At 31.4% G+C, this 14559-nt stretch overlaps 1 protein-coding gene across 12 annotated transcripts in view; it reads left to right on the top strand.

Moving 5' to 3' along the window:
• Window positions 1–14559, top strand: part of LOC105257707 (transient receptor potential-gamma protein) — a 94252-nt gene that overhangs the window by 12404 nt on the left and 67289 nt on the right. For 6 of the 12 annotated variants that reach the window (XM_011268501.3, XM_011268505.3, XM_011268506.3 and 3 more), the window contains one exon: window positions 4353–4406. The exons of 5 other annotated variants lie outside the window; for them this stretch is intronic. The gene's annotated coding sequence lies outside the window, so the exon portion shown is untranslated. Of the gene's footprint in view, window positions 1–4352; window positions 4407–13187; window positions 13562–14559 lie in introns of those variants that run through there. One more of the 12 variants, XM_011268511.3, reaches the window with a different exon arrangement.

Here is a 14559-nt window from a genome sequence, read left to right as displayed (position 1 = left end):
AATGCAAGTATGAATAATCTTTTATAAACATGTTAAATTATGTGCATTTTTTCGATAGCGAAATGAATGATCGTGTTAATAGTTATTTATTGAATTTTAAGTAACTGACTGATTAAAGTCTGTTTATGTAACGAATCGTGCGAGACTTGTTGCTCCGAAATCTGTCCGATAGCGCAATTATTCGCTGAATCGATAATTACATTCGTAAACAAAATGAACAAATTTTTACGGATTATTTTGAATTAGTATACATTTACGTACGATATATACTTCCACGCGTTACTTAAGAACATGCATATATTTTACAATTATTTTCTGTAATGTTTATTATATATAATATATATTATCTACACAGTATATCGCGCGTAATATAATTTAATTATGTTTTTTTTGTAAAAAATAAAAGAGTTGTATAGATCTAAATGATTAAAAGCATTTTGTTTATTCGTTTATTTTAACAACAATAATTTTAGTTAACAATACACGAAAGATTGCGATTGATTTTATACAAAAACAGTTTAATACACAAGAGGTACGAGAAAAACTCACGCCACTGTTCAATCTGGAGAGAAATCCCTCGGTTCGTCGATTCGCGTTTCTATTTTTGCCAGTATTTGTTCACCCGTGTGAGTACGTGTGCCTATCGGTATCGACAATACGGGGAGGCATAAATATCGACGAGAGAACGGCGAAAGAAGTCGAACGCAGCAAACGCGGTCGCCATTTGTCATAAAATATAAAGACTATACTCTTCAGCGCATAGAAATAGGGCCGACAATGCAAGACATAAGAAAATTAAAAGGCTACGAACTAGCAAATTATCTAGTGTTCTCGAAGTAAAACATATATGCGCGATTGTATTCTGAAGGTAGAAATGAGGAAATGAACCGGCATGGGGTGAATCTATTTTAAAAGATCCACGTTTCCCTTTTTTTAACGTTATAAGATTTAACTGAAACGAAGAATTCCCTGTGCATTCATTCCGCGTAGCAATGTGTGCTTTTGATTTCCTCAGCCTCCGATATCTTTTTCTCGATTGTTCTTGATCGAAGAAGACAGTCATACCGGATATTAACTGGATTTTCTTCCGTGATCTTGTGCATTTTAAAGGTTACGTACGATAAAAGATTTGAATCAATGCGAATCGTGCAAATGGAAATTTGAAATGCAAAGAAAGTGCGCAGGAAGGTATTGACGTAACATATTTCGCGCTTATATAAAATGCTGCAATATAAAAGATCTTTCGCTTTTTTATTCTTTTATTAAATCAATAGTTAAATTGCAATAAATGAAATTCAAAATTATAAAAATGTTATTTTAAATAGAAAGAAAATAAAAAAAAAATAAAAGAAGGCTGAGCATTTATTTGCTAGAACATTTTATGTACTACATGAAAAACTGTGTTGAAAAAAAGAAAAGAAAAATATGAAAGGTTTCAGTGGCAGGGTTATCACTCGTTTAATTAAATCGTAAACCGATGTTTAATTTAGATATCTCGTTTCAAGCCGTTCTTTCCATCAATTTTTTCTATTTCATATCTCGTTCTATTAATTATATGAAATTGGAACCGATAAACGAACAGGAAAATTTTATTGTCTCGCGGGAAATTTCTTTTTCTCTCCATTGAGAATAAAACATCAATTCTAGCCAGTTGGAGTTGATTCCGGAGCAAATTCGCAAAAAGAAAGTTTAATATCGATGTTAGTAAATAGCCTCTGATCTCTCGTTGATGTGCCGTTGAACTGAAGTTAGATAATAATCCTTGCACTGCTCACGTCATCTCCATGCGATAATCGCTCATTTAATATCCATTCAGGGAGGTCTCCGTACCGAGGACAAAAAGACAGTTGTGAAATCATCTGCTTTAGACTATAATGGTTTTACAATTACAATACAATGGAATCTGTACAAGATATGTATTTGCCAACTGCCATAAAATTTTTTCTTCGGAAGCAAAACTTGATCTGAACAAAAAAGATATTAATGGCAGAAAAAAGATAATAAAGATAATAAAGGCAGAAATAATGATATTTGTGATACTAAATAAAAGATATGATAAACAAATAAAAAATCACATTAATTTCTTCGCTCTGCTGAAACAGCGATTCAGTGATTCACTTTTCCACTATTCAATCAATATTAAAATTATTGCATTATGTTATTTTATTAATAATCTAGTAATATATTTTGATAATCATTGAAACTGAATGGAACTTAATATTTTTGAATTTTTATTTTCTTATTTAACTATGTCATTTTGAACGTGAGATAAGTTACGATATTTGCGATGATATTTAAGTTTTTTGCAAAATACATTTCAATTATTTTGATATATATAATCATTTATTCTACGCAAAGATTGCTCAGAAGCATCACGTTTGTTGAAATTCTGACCTAAATGTGATTTCGCGCATTATTACATTCGTTAGAGAGGTAGGAAGTTATGATTTATTTGTGATAATCCGACAAACTTGGCATTTCTCAGCTGCGTTTGTCGGCCAAATTCGCATAATTGTTGTACTCCGGACTCTAATGAACGATGTGGTTCAGGTTAGGTGTATTTACTTTAGAGTATTGTGACGAGGCTCGTATGTGCTAGTTAAGACGATGAATTCTCCTCAAAGTTGTTCTTCGAGTCTTACTATGAGATCTGATACGCCCTGTGGGATTTCATATAAATGTTTGATCAAGTGTTAGGATTCTCCCAGCTGAACAAAGTAACTCGCTAAACAAATATTATGTCTTCTTCTCTTTTTCTCTTTCTAATAAAAGTTTCGGCAAATTGTGTTTCTTGTACATATGGGAAGAGATGTGTAAAAGATTCAATTTTCTCATCGATAGAAAAACAATTCTTTATAGAGCATTCGTTTCCAAACACGACACTTACATATTGATTCGAAATGTTCAATGATTTTCTAAAATTATACTGGATGTAATAAATATAAAAATTCAATGATTAAGTCAAATTAGACGATTTAATTTTTATAAAATTAAAATCTCTAAATATATTTCAAATATTTTATTAGTAATGTATTTTTAACAAGATAAAAGTAACTCAATATTTATTTATATTTTAAATTGATTTTACATGTGGATTTTTTTGATTATGGAATATTTTAAATTATTTTTTATCTTTTTTTTATAAATATTTTCCTTAATCGCATTATTTTTAATATTCAAAATTAATTTTCGAAAAAAATAAGTGAGATTCGTGTCTAAATACTGTGCAAAAATAAATTAAAAAATTATATTTTTATTATAAGAGAATAAAAATCGCGCAGAGTATTTCTTTCTATATCTCTAAACAAAACTATTTTGATGGAAATTCCTATTGGTTGATTAGTCCCCATATAAACGCGCCTTGGCTCCGCTCGTGAACCCAGCAACAGCTGCGAGCAATCCGTAAGTTTGTATACAGGCGTTTCCGTTCGAAATTTTAGTCTCGAAGAGATGAAGCTGTCGTGGAAAATAAAGTTATAATAGCAGAGATGGCTCGCTAAAATCGAATTGGTGTAGTTTGAAAGAATCGACATTTTAAAGATGCTTTCTAGACCATCTGGTCAATCGACAAATCTCAAGTTCGTCGGTTCTAGTGTGAATACAAACGATTCGCGAAGTTTCTTCAAGGGAATTTGCAGCTGGCAAGGTGGTGAATGTAGATACTTGCAGCTCGCGAAACTGACAGACATAAAACAACTCTAGCTCCTGATCGTGTTTGTGTTTTGCGTGCTCCATTATTCCGGCTGGACTATGGAGAGAAATGATAAATACGAGGCGTCTCTGGGGATACATGTTTCAGGAAGATATGTATTACTCAAGTAAATAAAAAAGTTATATAACAATAATATTTGCACAAAAATTATATATTTACGCGAAAGATATGAAATTGAGTATGACAAGTTTTATTACAGTTTTATTTATTTATTTATTATGATTATTAGATATGTAATCAGTTTTATATCTGGTATTTAATATTTTTAAAGTAATTTAATATTTTTAAAGGAACAAAATATATATAATTTTAAAAAAATTAGTAATATTTCTTTTTACGCGTTTTTCTTTTCATTTTACGAGTCTTATTGTGGTAAAAAAGAAAAAATAAAAAGAGTCAAAACTCAAAAATACGTTTTTAGTTTGATGAAAGAAAAGTGTGAAATGTGGAAAGCATAAAGAGCGTACCGTTGGTTTTTAAGTTCATACTGTTTTACTGTTTTTGACACGTAATAAAAGATACGCTGACAGGATGTGATGTTTATGTAATTGGGTACTTCGTGATATGCCGTCCGTCGCACTCTCTTAATTACACAAGTGGTCTGCGTACTAATTACGGATACGACATTCTTGTGTTCTAGGTGAGGCGAGGACGTGAGGTTTGATCCGATGAATGGAACCGTGCTTTGACAAAGGTATTGTCTAGAAATAATTTCGAGCAAACAAATATGGACGCGATTAATCTTCATCATTTAAACGCGCCCGTAATGCGAAAGATCTCGCGAGCTCTCTTCTTTTCTCGGACAATATTCTTTTCAGAACTCTCCACTCACAATACGAAAAGTGAACATATGTGACATGTTTTTATTTTATTTTGCCTCTGTGAAATTGTTTCTATAATAGAGCAATGTCTGTACACGCTAAAAAAGAAAATGATATATTTTAATAAAAATTATAAACTTAATAGAAATTATAAATTATACATTTTTAAGAGTGGCAGCAAGAAGTTTCTAAAGAAAACTATAACATGCATCTGAATATAAAGCAACTGAGTAATCACCTATATTAAATTTTAACATAAAAATATTAAATTTGTAAATATTAATTAATTTTATAAACACGAAAAAAGATAAAAAATGAGTAACATTCCTCCAGGAAATTATATTATATGTATATTCATAATTCATCGAACTCATATTTTATACTAATATAATACTTGAAAATACATTTTATGAAAAATGCAATGCTATATAAAGATACACGACATTGAGCTTAATATCGTGTCTTGAGGGGGATTAAAGTAATCTTTGCAGGATTTTCTCAAAGATTTGCGAATCACCGATGGACCCAAGAATTCCATGAAATCGCTTTTCAAAGTTATTACTGCATATTTATCGATTCCTGCCGGCAAGCGAATCGAAATTATTTTGTCACTTGAATTAATTTGTTCGACTAGAATTCTGAAGATTTATTGGGCTCCGTTGTTAAATGTCATTCTCATCGATTAAACTAATAAATCTTAATTTATCGAATTATTACGTCTATAATAAAAAACTTATATATATAAACAACTATATTTATAATTTCTTGAATTTTTTAGCAAATTGTTATTAAATTACTAAAAATATAATCTCGACGATCATCAAAATTTTTAAAAATGTTTCCAGATTTGCAACTCATATTTTTTACGTGTTTTATATTTCCTTTAATTTAAAAATTTAAAAATTTTTTTTCCTTAAGATTGTTTCATATATATTGCTCTTCATATAAAATACAAGAATTATTAAATATTTTGTAGAACTATAACAATAATGACTTAATAAGCTTATATGTTACATCACATGCGACATATATGTTAGCATTTGCAATGCAGATTCGAGATAGTCTCTTGAGAATGCATCATGTCATAACATATGCATGTTTCGCAAATTCAATCGTTTGTCCCGCAACATTCATGTAACACACACATATCCTATAAGAACTCTTGATGCGTTCTAAAGCTCCATGTGTTGCGATGATATTTACACCGACTTACACGCAAAGTACCTATCCACGGCGTTCCTTGGTCACGGTAAATTTCCAGCTTGCTCTTGCTTCCGCCATCGCGAAGGAGCGGAAGAAACTTCCCTCTTCCTCTCTCCTTGCAACCCCTTGCCTGTTTGCTCATCCGTTCGTAATGCAGCATCTTCTCGAAAGTGCAGAGAAACACGAGACACGCGGAAATATGAGCTCGGCATGTGAAATTAATGCGAAATTCGTTCTTCAGGAAATAGGATGAAGTGAAAGAGAAGGAATATAAAGAGATGATTGTATGTGCGATATACTATAACGTTAGAAGATAGTTTGTACAGAGAGACATTTCATATCTGAAGTTGCATACTCTCAAATTTGCAAATGTTTGCTTGCGCTTTATCCTCGGCAAGACGATCGAGAGGTAAACGATTTCACCTATTGCGAACAAGCGACAAACACGAGCAAACCTTTGGAAAGGGCAAATGTCTCCCGGGGACGCGTTTCACATTGAAATGCTGACAAGGAACAAAGGATGCGACTGGAGAATAAAGAATTAGATCGAAGCATTACCACGATCGAGAAAGAGAAAATTCGAGATTGACTCCACTTGACCGCTTACGTCACACTTTAAAAGCTCTTCTTCTTTATTGTCTGCGTTTTCAGTCTTGCACCTATTCCGATTGGTACGATTGTGTTAATAAAACTACGCGTTTTCACAATGTAAAAATGAGTTTTCGATGCTCTTTTTTCTTTGGTTGCATCTATTTTACCTGTTGAATATTAGTACAAAACGAGAACAATTTTTTTCTGGTTTTTTCTCTTTGAAAAATTGCATTAATCGAGATAAGCTCGAGTACAGTTTAGAGAAGAATGATAAAATGAAAGAGATAAGAATTGATAAAAATATCCGTATTCGAAAACGCGTTCATAAAATTTTTAATAGAGTTCTAGAAGCCATTCGTATATCCGTAAAAGCACTTTATGCCACGTTTTGAAAGCTTCTCTCACGATATTCCATGTACCGCGTTGCGATTTAAGCCAATTCCGTGTTTCCCACGTGACTGAAATAGATTTCAACACCGTTGCTTTACTTCGTCATCTTACAAAAGTAAACGTCTTTTAGAGAAAAAAATTTATTTAAATACAAATTTCGTGAAAAAATTTATTTAAACACAAATTTCGTTATCTTCTTACTTTAAAATTTCATGCGAAGCGTTATTTATGTTCAATTTCTAGCTACAAATATATCGATATTGAAATGTAATTTTAAGATCGATTTTATATATGATATTGTATAATAAATTCCATTTTTTCTATTTTAATCTATACTATATGTTACAATTATATATATAGCTTTTTCATCCATTTTTATCTCAAATTAATTTTTTTTTCATTTTCTTTATTTATTATTTTCTGTCTCATTTATCAAAATAACTTATCAAGTATTAAAACTTGCTGATAAATATTCCATTAATTTATCACTAAATTTTTCAAATTTAAATAATTATAATATAAATAATTATAATATAAATATTATGATACAATGATAGAATATTCTCTTTGTATGTCATTGCAAAAAATGAAATAATAAAGAAATCCAAACTTTTAGAAATGAAAGAAATAACAAGAAAAATTGAAAAACAAACAAAAAGAAAAAGATATCTGCTTTGCCTTGAAAATTTAGCTCTTCTGCAGCGCTCTTAACATGTTTCGATTCAGACAAAATCGAATGCTGCAGAGATTTTGCAGTTTCTTGATTTTATACGATTCACTTCTGGTGAAAATTCTATGCTAACTCATAGCATTTAACGTACGACGTGAACTGACTTAGAATCAAGGAACCGCATTCATTAGCATTTCTAAATAACTTGAATTAATCATGAATTTTATTCATCTTAAACTTACATTCGTAAGCATTGAAATAGACGATTTAACCAAATCGCAGAAAAAGTTGTACAATTAAATAAAATTTATATGTATAAACATATATAATGTGTAATACATTGTTTTAAAGAAGGATTTCAAAATTTATATATAAAAAGAAAATACACGAAAAACCTTTGATTTTAAAGAGATATTAAAAATAGTATAACATCATTATTATTTGTATTTTAAGTTATACTAAATTATAAGCAAGATAATTGTTAGTAAATAAAGTCTGTTAAATAAACTCCATTTCTACTCGATGAAAGTTTATACAGCGTAAGTATCAACTCGAGAGTACTCATGGACCGATCATCTTGCCGCGCTTTTTCGTTTCTCGTTTATACCTCTATTTATATTCGTTTATATCCTCTATTGACTCTCGCATTTCTTCTTCTACGTATATTTTTTTTAATAGTATACAGAAGACGCGCTTATTTATATATTCGTTTGCGTTATTATCTTTATTCACAATATAACAATTTGTTTGAGCATCGGCACTTACATTGAAAAGTAATTGACATAATAAATCCATTGATTATTGCATAGTTATTTTTCAAAAAAATTATACTATTTAATAATACAAAATTGGATATATAATGGCTAAATAATTTAGAGTATAAACTAACTTATATGTAATATAGAAATTTTAAATTCTAAATTAATATAGAATTAGAGCCTATTTTTAGAAAAATTTGAAGAGCAAAATGATTTTAATTTTTACACTATATAAAACACGTGATCACATATACATAGTTCTATTAACAAGTTTCTCAATCATAAATATTTTTTATTTAATTCCGTTTAAATATTGAAAATCACATGCTACTATTAATATCGAATTGCGATTATCTACATAAATATATATATATATTAATATTTATTTTTTTTATATAAATATTTTTATTATATATATATATATATATATATATATATATATGTGTATATATGTTTATTTTATTATTATAGAAATTTCTTCTTTTCTATAGATATGTAAAATTCCCAATTCATTTACTTTATCTAGCAGTCAAGATAAGCAGTCAAGTCTAACGTTAAACTTCATGTCATGTTAACCAAGAAGTATTTCACTACATACAGTACAAGCTTGAATTAAACAAAGAATCTTACTTTCTGGTTTCTCCCCGTATATATCGTGCATGTTGATTAAGAAAAGAAGCAATTCAAAACAAAGATGTAAATACTTGTAAGATTGTAATTAATTATCATGTTATCTTAATTTATTTTGTATCCACTAAATTAATTGTATATACATATATATATATATATATATATATATATATATATATATACATATATATGTATATGTATATATATTTAAAGAAAAATTTCGATCAAATTGACCGGAAACACCGCCGATTAATATTGATAAAGTAGCCGGTCAATAAAAAAGCCGCACATGCAGATCGAAGGACGGACAGAAAAAGATTTGAGTCTGGTACTGTCTTGTATTTGTTTTTTGTAGAGCTGATTCGACGCTTGAAATGAGATTTTCGTCGGAATCACCGATTTATTCGCGGTAGCCTCGTGAAAGCAAAAGCACACCGAGCTTTCTCAAAAGCTCCCTTGAGAAGGACACGATTGCAACCGTGAAAACGTGCAAGTTTACAGTTTCTTCTTGAGTTCTCGGAACGATTTTTTTCTTCTTTTTTTTCCTTTTTTTAACACGTCTTACGCCGTTATGGGAAACGAAGGAAAACCACGATGTGCCGATATTTCACGCGTGGTTACATTTTTATCACCGCTCGCGGCTATTTCTGACGTCGATATTGAATTGAACTTTTGTTAAGTGGGAGCTTTTTCGTGGGAACCACGGGAATACGAACGGCTTATTTCGTTGATGAAATCTTCCGCACTGTTGATAGTCGAATTCGTTACACTATCGCCAAACGGACATGTTCAATATACGGGAAATACGATAAAAAAAATTAGCGAAGCAGAGAATTAACTCAGATCGAGAACAAAAAAATTTGAGATTTAATGACAACAATTCTCTATGATGTAAATCATTTACCTTATAATTATATCTTTGTTAAAAGAAAACTTAATAATATATAATTTTTGTGATATTAATAATATTCTTGAGATATGCATAGAAGATTCAACAGAAACGTATAATCTATTTATAATTATATATAAGCAGTTGTGATACAGTTAACAATTAGAACAAGCACACGCAATCACATATCTCATAGTTAGATGTGCAAATTGCTCCGCTATGTCTTAACGAATTGCAATTCGCGCAATTCTACGGTACATCGTGAATATTAAACATTCAAGGCAAGATTGTGCGACGCGTGCTCCTGCGGAAATCGCAGCTGTGGGCTTGAGAATGGCACAGAGCTTCCCCGGGGAAAGTTTATCGCGAAGCTTCGGGGTGAAGCGAGAATGCTGCGACGATGAATCGTCCCCGCAATCCGCAATCCGGGAAGTTAACTTTGTTCGCACTCTTTGCCTCGCTTTTATAAATTAAGCCGAAAAGCGTAATTTTGGACACGACGCAATATTCGCGTTCTTTTGGCGTATTTCGCGAAAACTTTCATATGTGAAAAAGTTTGGCTTCTAAAAGAAATGGTAAATCCTATTTTTAAAAAATGACATATATATAATTTTTATTTTTTTCTATATTTTTCTCTATTAAATTTAAGGATGTAACACATATTGGAAATAATCTTTTCGTCGATAAATAGATAACGTGAAAAATTAAATTATTCCTTTGCTTAATAACTGTGCTATATAATGTAATAACTTTTAGTAGAATTATACAGTGAAGACAATTTTTGTCCTTGTAGCAAAAAATTAAGCAAGTTATAATACTTTATATAATACTTTATGAGAATTAAACTATTTTTTCCCTTCATTTGTTAAACATGATGCTACATGAGAGAAGCTCCTTAGCACATATAATGAGATAATAGCAATTGCTATAAATTATTTATACTTTTTCTTTGAAACAAAGTTTTAAATAAAGAACGAAATGTTGGGCAACATTATGCATATGAATTCGGAATTTTTAGCATTTTTCAATAATTTCAAGTGCTTATAGAAAATGTCCATAATCCGATTTATCAGAGATTTGATTGAAAAACCAACATCGACATTTCCCGCTGATACGATTTGCAAAATGCGACTGTAAAATTCGTTGCAAATGAATGCTCGAATGATGCGCTAAATCATCAACAATTAATATGTTCTATCTCTCTCTTTCCCGTCTCTTTCTGTGTGTACATGTGTATGTTTGTATATATCTTTTTATTTCTCTTTCTCTCGTATATTTCTATGTTTCCCGCTATATTATCGTGAATACTTTAACGTAAATAAATTCATCTGGGATGGGAATGAAAAGAGCAAAATGAACAATCGCTACGCAACGCTAAAAGATTATCTAGCGAATAAACTCCGGATGTAATCTCGTTGCTGTCGTGTAAATTTTGCAATAAAAAGGTTCATCTCTCTCATCCGCATATAATCCGCTTAAAACGCTTAAATTTTTATTTTATTTTATTTTATTTTATTTTATATGTCGAGCATCAAATGTCTAGGTCAGTTAATCGTATACATTCTGATATAAACCGCTATAAAAGAGTTGATTCATACGTCGCCGCGAGCTGTGCCGCAAGCTTTCGCATATTACAACGGACATCGGTATTTTGATATTCGTTTTACTGCTAATTCGCTAACCTTTCTAAAATTGTCATACATGCGACCACATGTATAAATAGTGTTTTGTCTTTTCCCTAAAAACAATTGTACGATTTGACATTGTTTTAATATAGCCCGCCATAAACCTCTTATTTTGATTTTCATCATGGCGTACATACCACAATATTTTACGACTGTATGCGTTAGTTATAGAAAATTGAATATTGTACAATCAAGTTTTATAGCTAATCTTTTTAATCACAATAATATGAGAGATTACAAGTTTAAATTAATTCGTATTGTTATTGATTAGTTCCGTTAGATATCAAAGTTTAATATAAGAATGACAAAAGTAAATAAAAAATACTTGAGTAGTGAAGTCAGAGATTTTTAATAATTTAACCTGGGCTGAGTTAAACAATAATTAATAATTAATTAACGTACAATAATATTTTGTTGCTTTAATATGTCAAGATTATTTGTCACTTTCGTAATGTTCGGAATGTTAATCAAAATTCTTGAATAAATAGTACGGATGTTTTGCTTGTTTGCACTTGTGCTATCACTTCTTCTAAATTGAATTCCGTAAATATCTCGAAATAGATCGATGAGATTGTTCATTCGTTGCTATGTCGGGTGTCACATTGACAATTTACGAGTAAACACTACTGCACGAGAATAATTACAAAATGTCCCGGCAACGATACAGGCGAAATGCAGCCAGTACCAGATTCGTTAAAATTCATTATTAATGTTTTCATTATTAAATGCTACGATTTATTTTACTATTAAGTAATATCGTGGAGATAAAATTACTAATTTTCATGAAAATATTAATGAAACAATTCGTGGCTTAATTAACATTGAAAATGCGAACTTGGTCAAATTTGAATAAATCAACATAGAAACGAAGAATAGCGGAAATGCAAAATTAGAAGATATACATATTGACGCGAAGAAAAAGAAACGCATACATTGATATTTGGTTTAAATCAATAGTGAATAATGTTGACAAAACGTAGCGAATATTTCATTGTAGGATGTACAAAAACTATCGTTGCCGTCTCGCTATCCTTTCCAGTCTTTGTCGCGAAACTCTTTAATCCCAATTATATGCAAATTTATGTATGCGTGTGTGTATGTGTGACCGCAACTATCCGCGAGAGTTTAATTATGGGTTGTTCGTACTGTGGCGGACTTTACGAGGGTCCCTTTCGCAAGAAATTATTCGGCATGCGTACAAATACCTTATTTCGCGCTCAATTGCACTGCTTTTCGCTCCGAATGTCGCGGAAAATGAGAAAATTGCCCAACTGTAACCGGAATTGTGAAAATGAAACGTATTATTATTTGCCGATAATAATTATATAACATGTTTATTTATTAATAGAGGTTATATAAGGTGTTTATTTATTAATAAAGTTGAAACATGCAAATTGAACGGCTCTTAAAGTGAATAATTTTAAATAAAAGTTACGTAATGTATACATTTTTATATACAATGCTACATCTTTCAATCTTCACGAAACGACACAAACTTCCGACAATTGAGAACAGTCGTGATGAATGTTGAGTTGGGAAATGGAAAATCGAACGAGTGTAGATAATTCGAATTTCGCAAGCAATTGCTCGTATAAATTGCGACGATAAAAAGCCGGGTCGCGATTAGAATTTATAGGGGACGAACGACAGAGACACGCGGCAAATCCTATCGGAATAATTTACGGCTTAGGAAATTAATACACTCTTCTGGTTCACGTAATAAAATCCATCCTATCGCGTACTAGGAGATTGCATTCTTTTATAATACCTATATGTATTATTCTTACTTTATCGAACGCAACAAAGTCATTTCATTTCGCGCGCGGATACATCGTTCGCTCCTTTACGTTGTGATGAAATCTCTTCCATCAACAGCATAAGTTTTACGAGACTCGAGGTTTTTGCGTAGTAAATGTTTTATCAACGTCGGGAAAAATTTTCGAACGAGAGAAACTTCGGATACTGAAAAGCTCGATCGGAAACAATTGTTCAAGAACATCTGTATTTATCGCAAGCGACGAAGCTGGAGAGTTGCTCTTTGCATAAACAGGACCATCAATTTTCAACCGGAAATTAGCGGACGATAATTTGCCATTCGACAGAACGCGATTTTGCATTTCGCATCGTTCTTCGATCGTAAACGCATGATTGATTCGCCATCGAGGACAAATGCCTTGTTCTCCGTTTAAACGTCCGGACGCTACCGCTCCTGGTAAATATCACCACGTCAATATAACGCCGTTTGTTCCGATTTTTCTCGCTTTCTCTTTCTTTGCTTTTATTAACCCAAACATGCCGAAGCCGACAAGTTGTTTTGATAATTCGTGATTTATAGCGACAGATACGCTGCACACATGGCATTTTTCTCACATGGCATGAAAATCTCGCCGTTGTATTGTTAGCCGAACAAGCACACTGAAAAACTGTTGCTCACTTCCAGTTCCCTCTGTCAATAATGTAGTCGTAAAGGTGCACCAAAGAGTTTACCTTCCATTGCATGAAAATTCTTTTAGTTCACTTTCACAAATTTTCTGTTGTATATTTTCTTCGATGTACGGTTGAATAATTTGACGGACAAATAAGAAAGAAATTCTCTTTGAATGTGGCGGAAATGAATTTTTAGCTATAAAAAGAATAACTTTTAGACAGTTATTTAAATAAAATTATACTATCATATGTGTATTTGAGAAGTTTCCTCTCGAAAAAGTCATTTTTCTTTGGAGACGTGACCTTTTACAAAATCTGTATTTCGAGATCCTTTAGAAAAAGGATTGATTCTATTCGGAATATACATGGAGACGCGTTATACAAGTTTTCTTCTTTAGATTTATGATTCAACTGTCAGCTCCTGGGAGAATATCGTTGTTCGATACAATGATCGATGAATCTGTAGTAAATAACGACTGATGCAAAAATGACAATATACTCGTTACATACGACATTCTGCTTACGACTGCAATTTCCCAACAGTTTTGTTTAACTTTCGTCGACAATACTGCCCGGACCCCGCCTCCCTCCGTGGACGTCAAGAACACTCTCTACCGAACACTTCATGTGCGGTTTTTCATTTCTGCAACTATCCGGAGGCTGCATTCATTTCTGTGCAATTGCTAATTCATGAATAAAAATGGAAAAATAGAATCAAAGTAATCACAATTAATAAGTGACAAAATTGAGTCGAGATGTAATTGGAGCGTAAGGAAAAAATTA

The sequence above is a fragment of the Camponotus floridanus genome, unplaced genomic scaffold (genome assembly GCF_003227725.1).
Source record: "Camponotus floridanus strain SB8 unplaced genomic scaffold, Cflo_v7.5 scaffold28, whole genome shotgun sequence".
Lineage (NCBI taxonomy): Eukaryota > Metazoa > Arthropoda > Insecta > Hymenoptera > Formicidae > Camponotus > Camponotus floridanus.
Note: the sequence above shows the minus strand (reverse complement) of the source record. Positions and strands in the feature narration are given on the sequence as shown.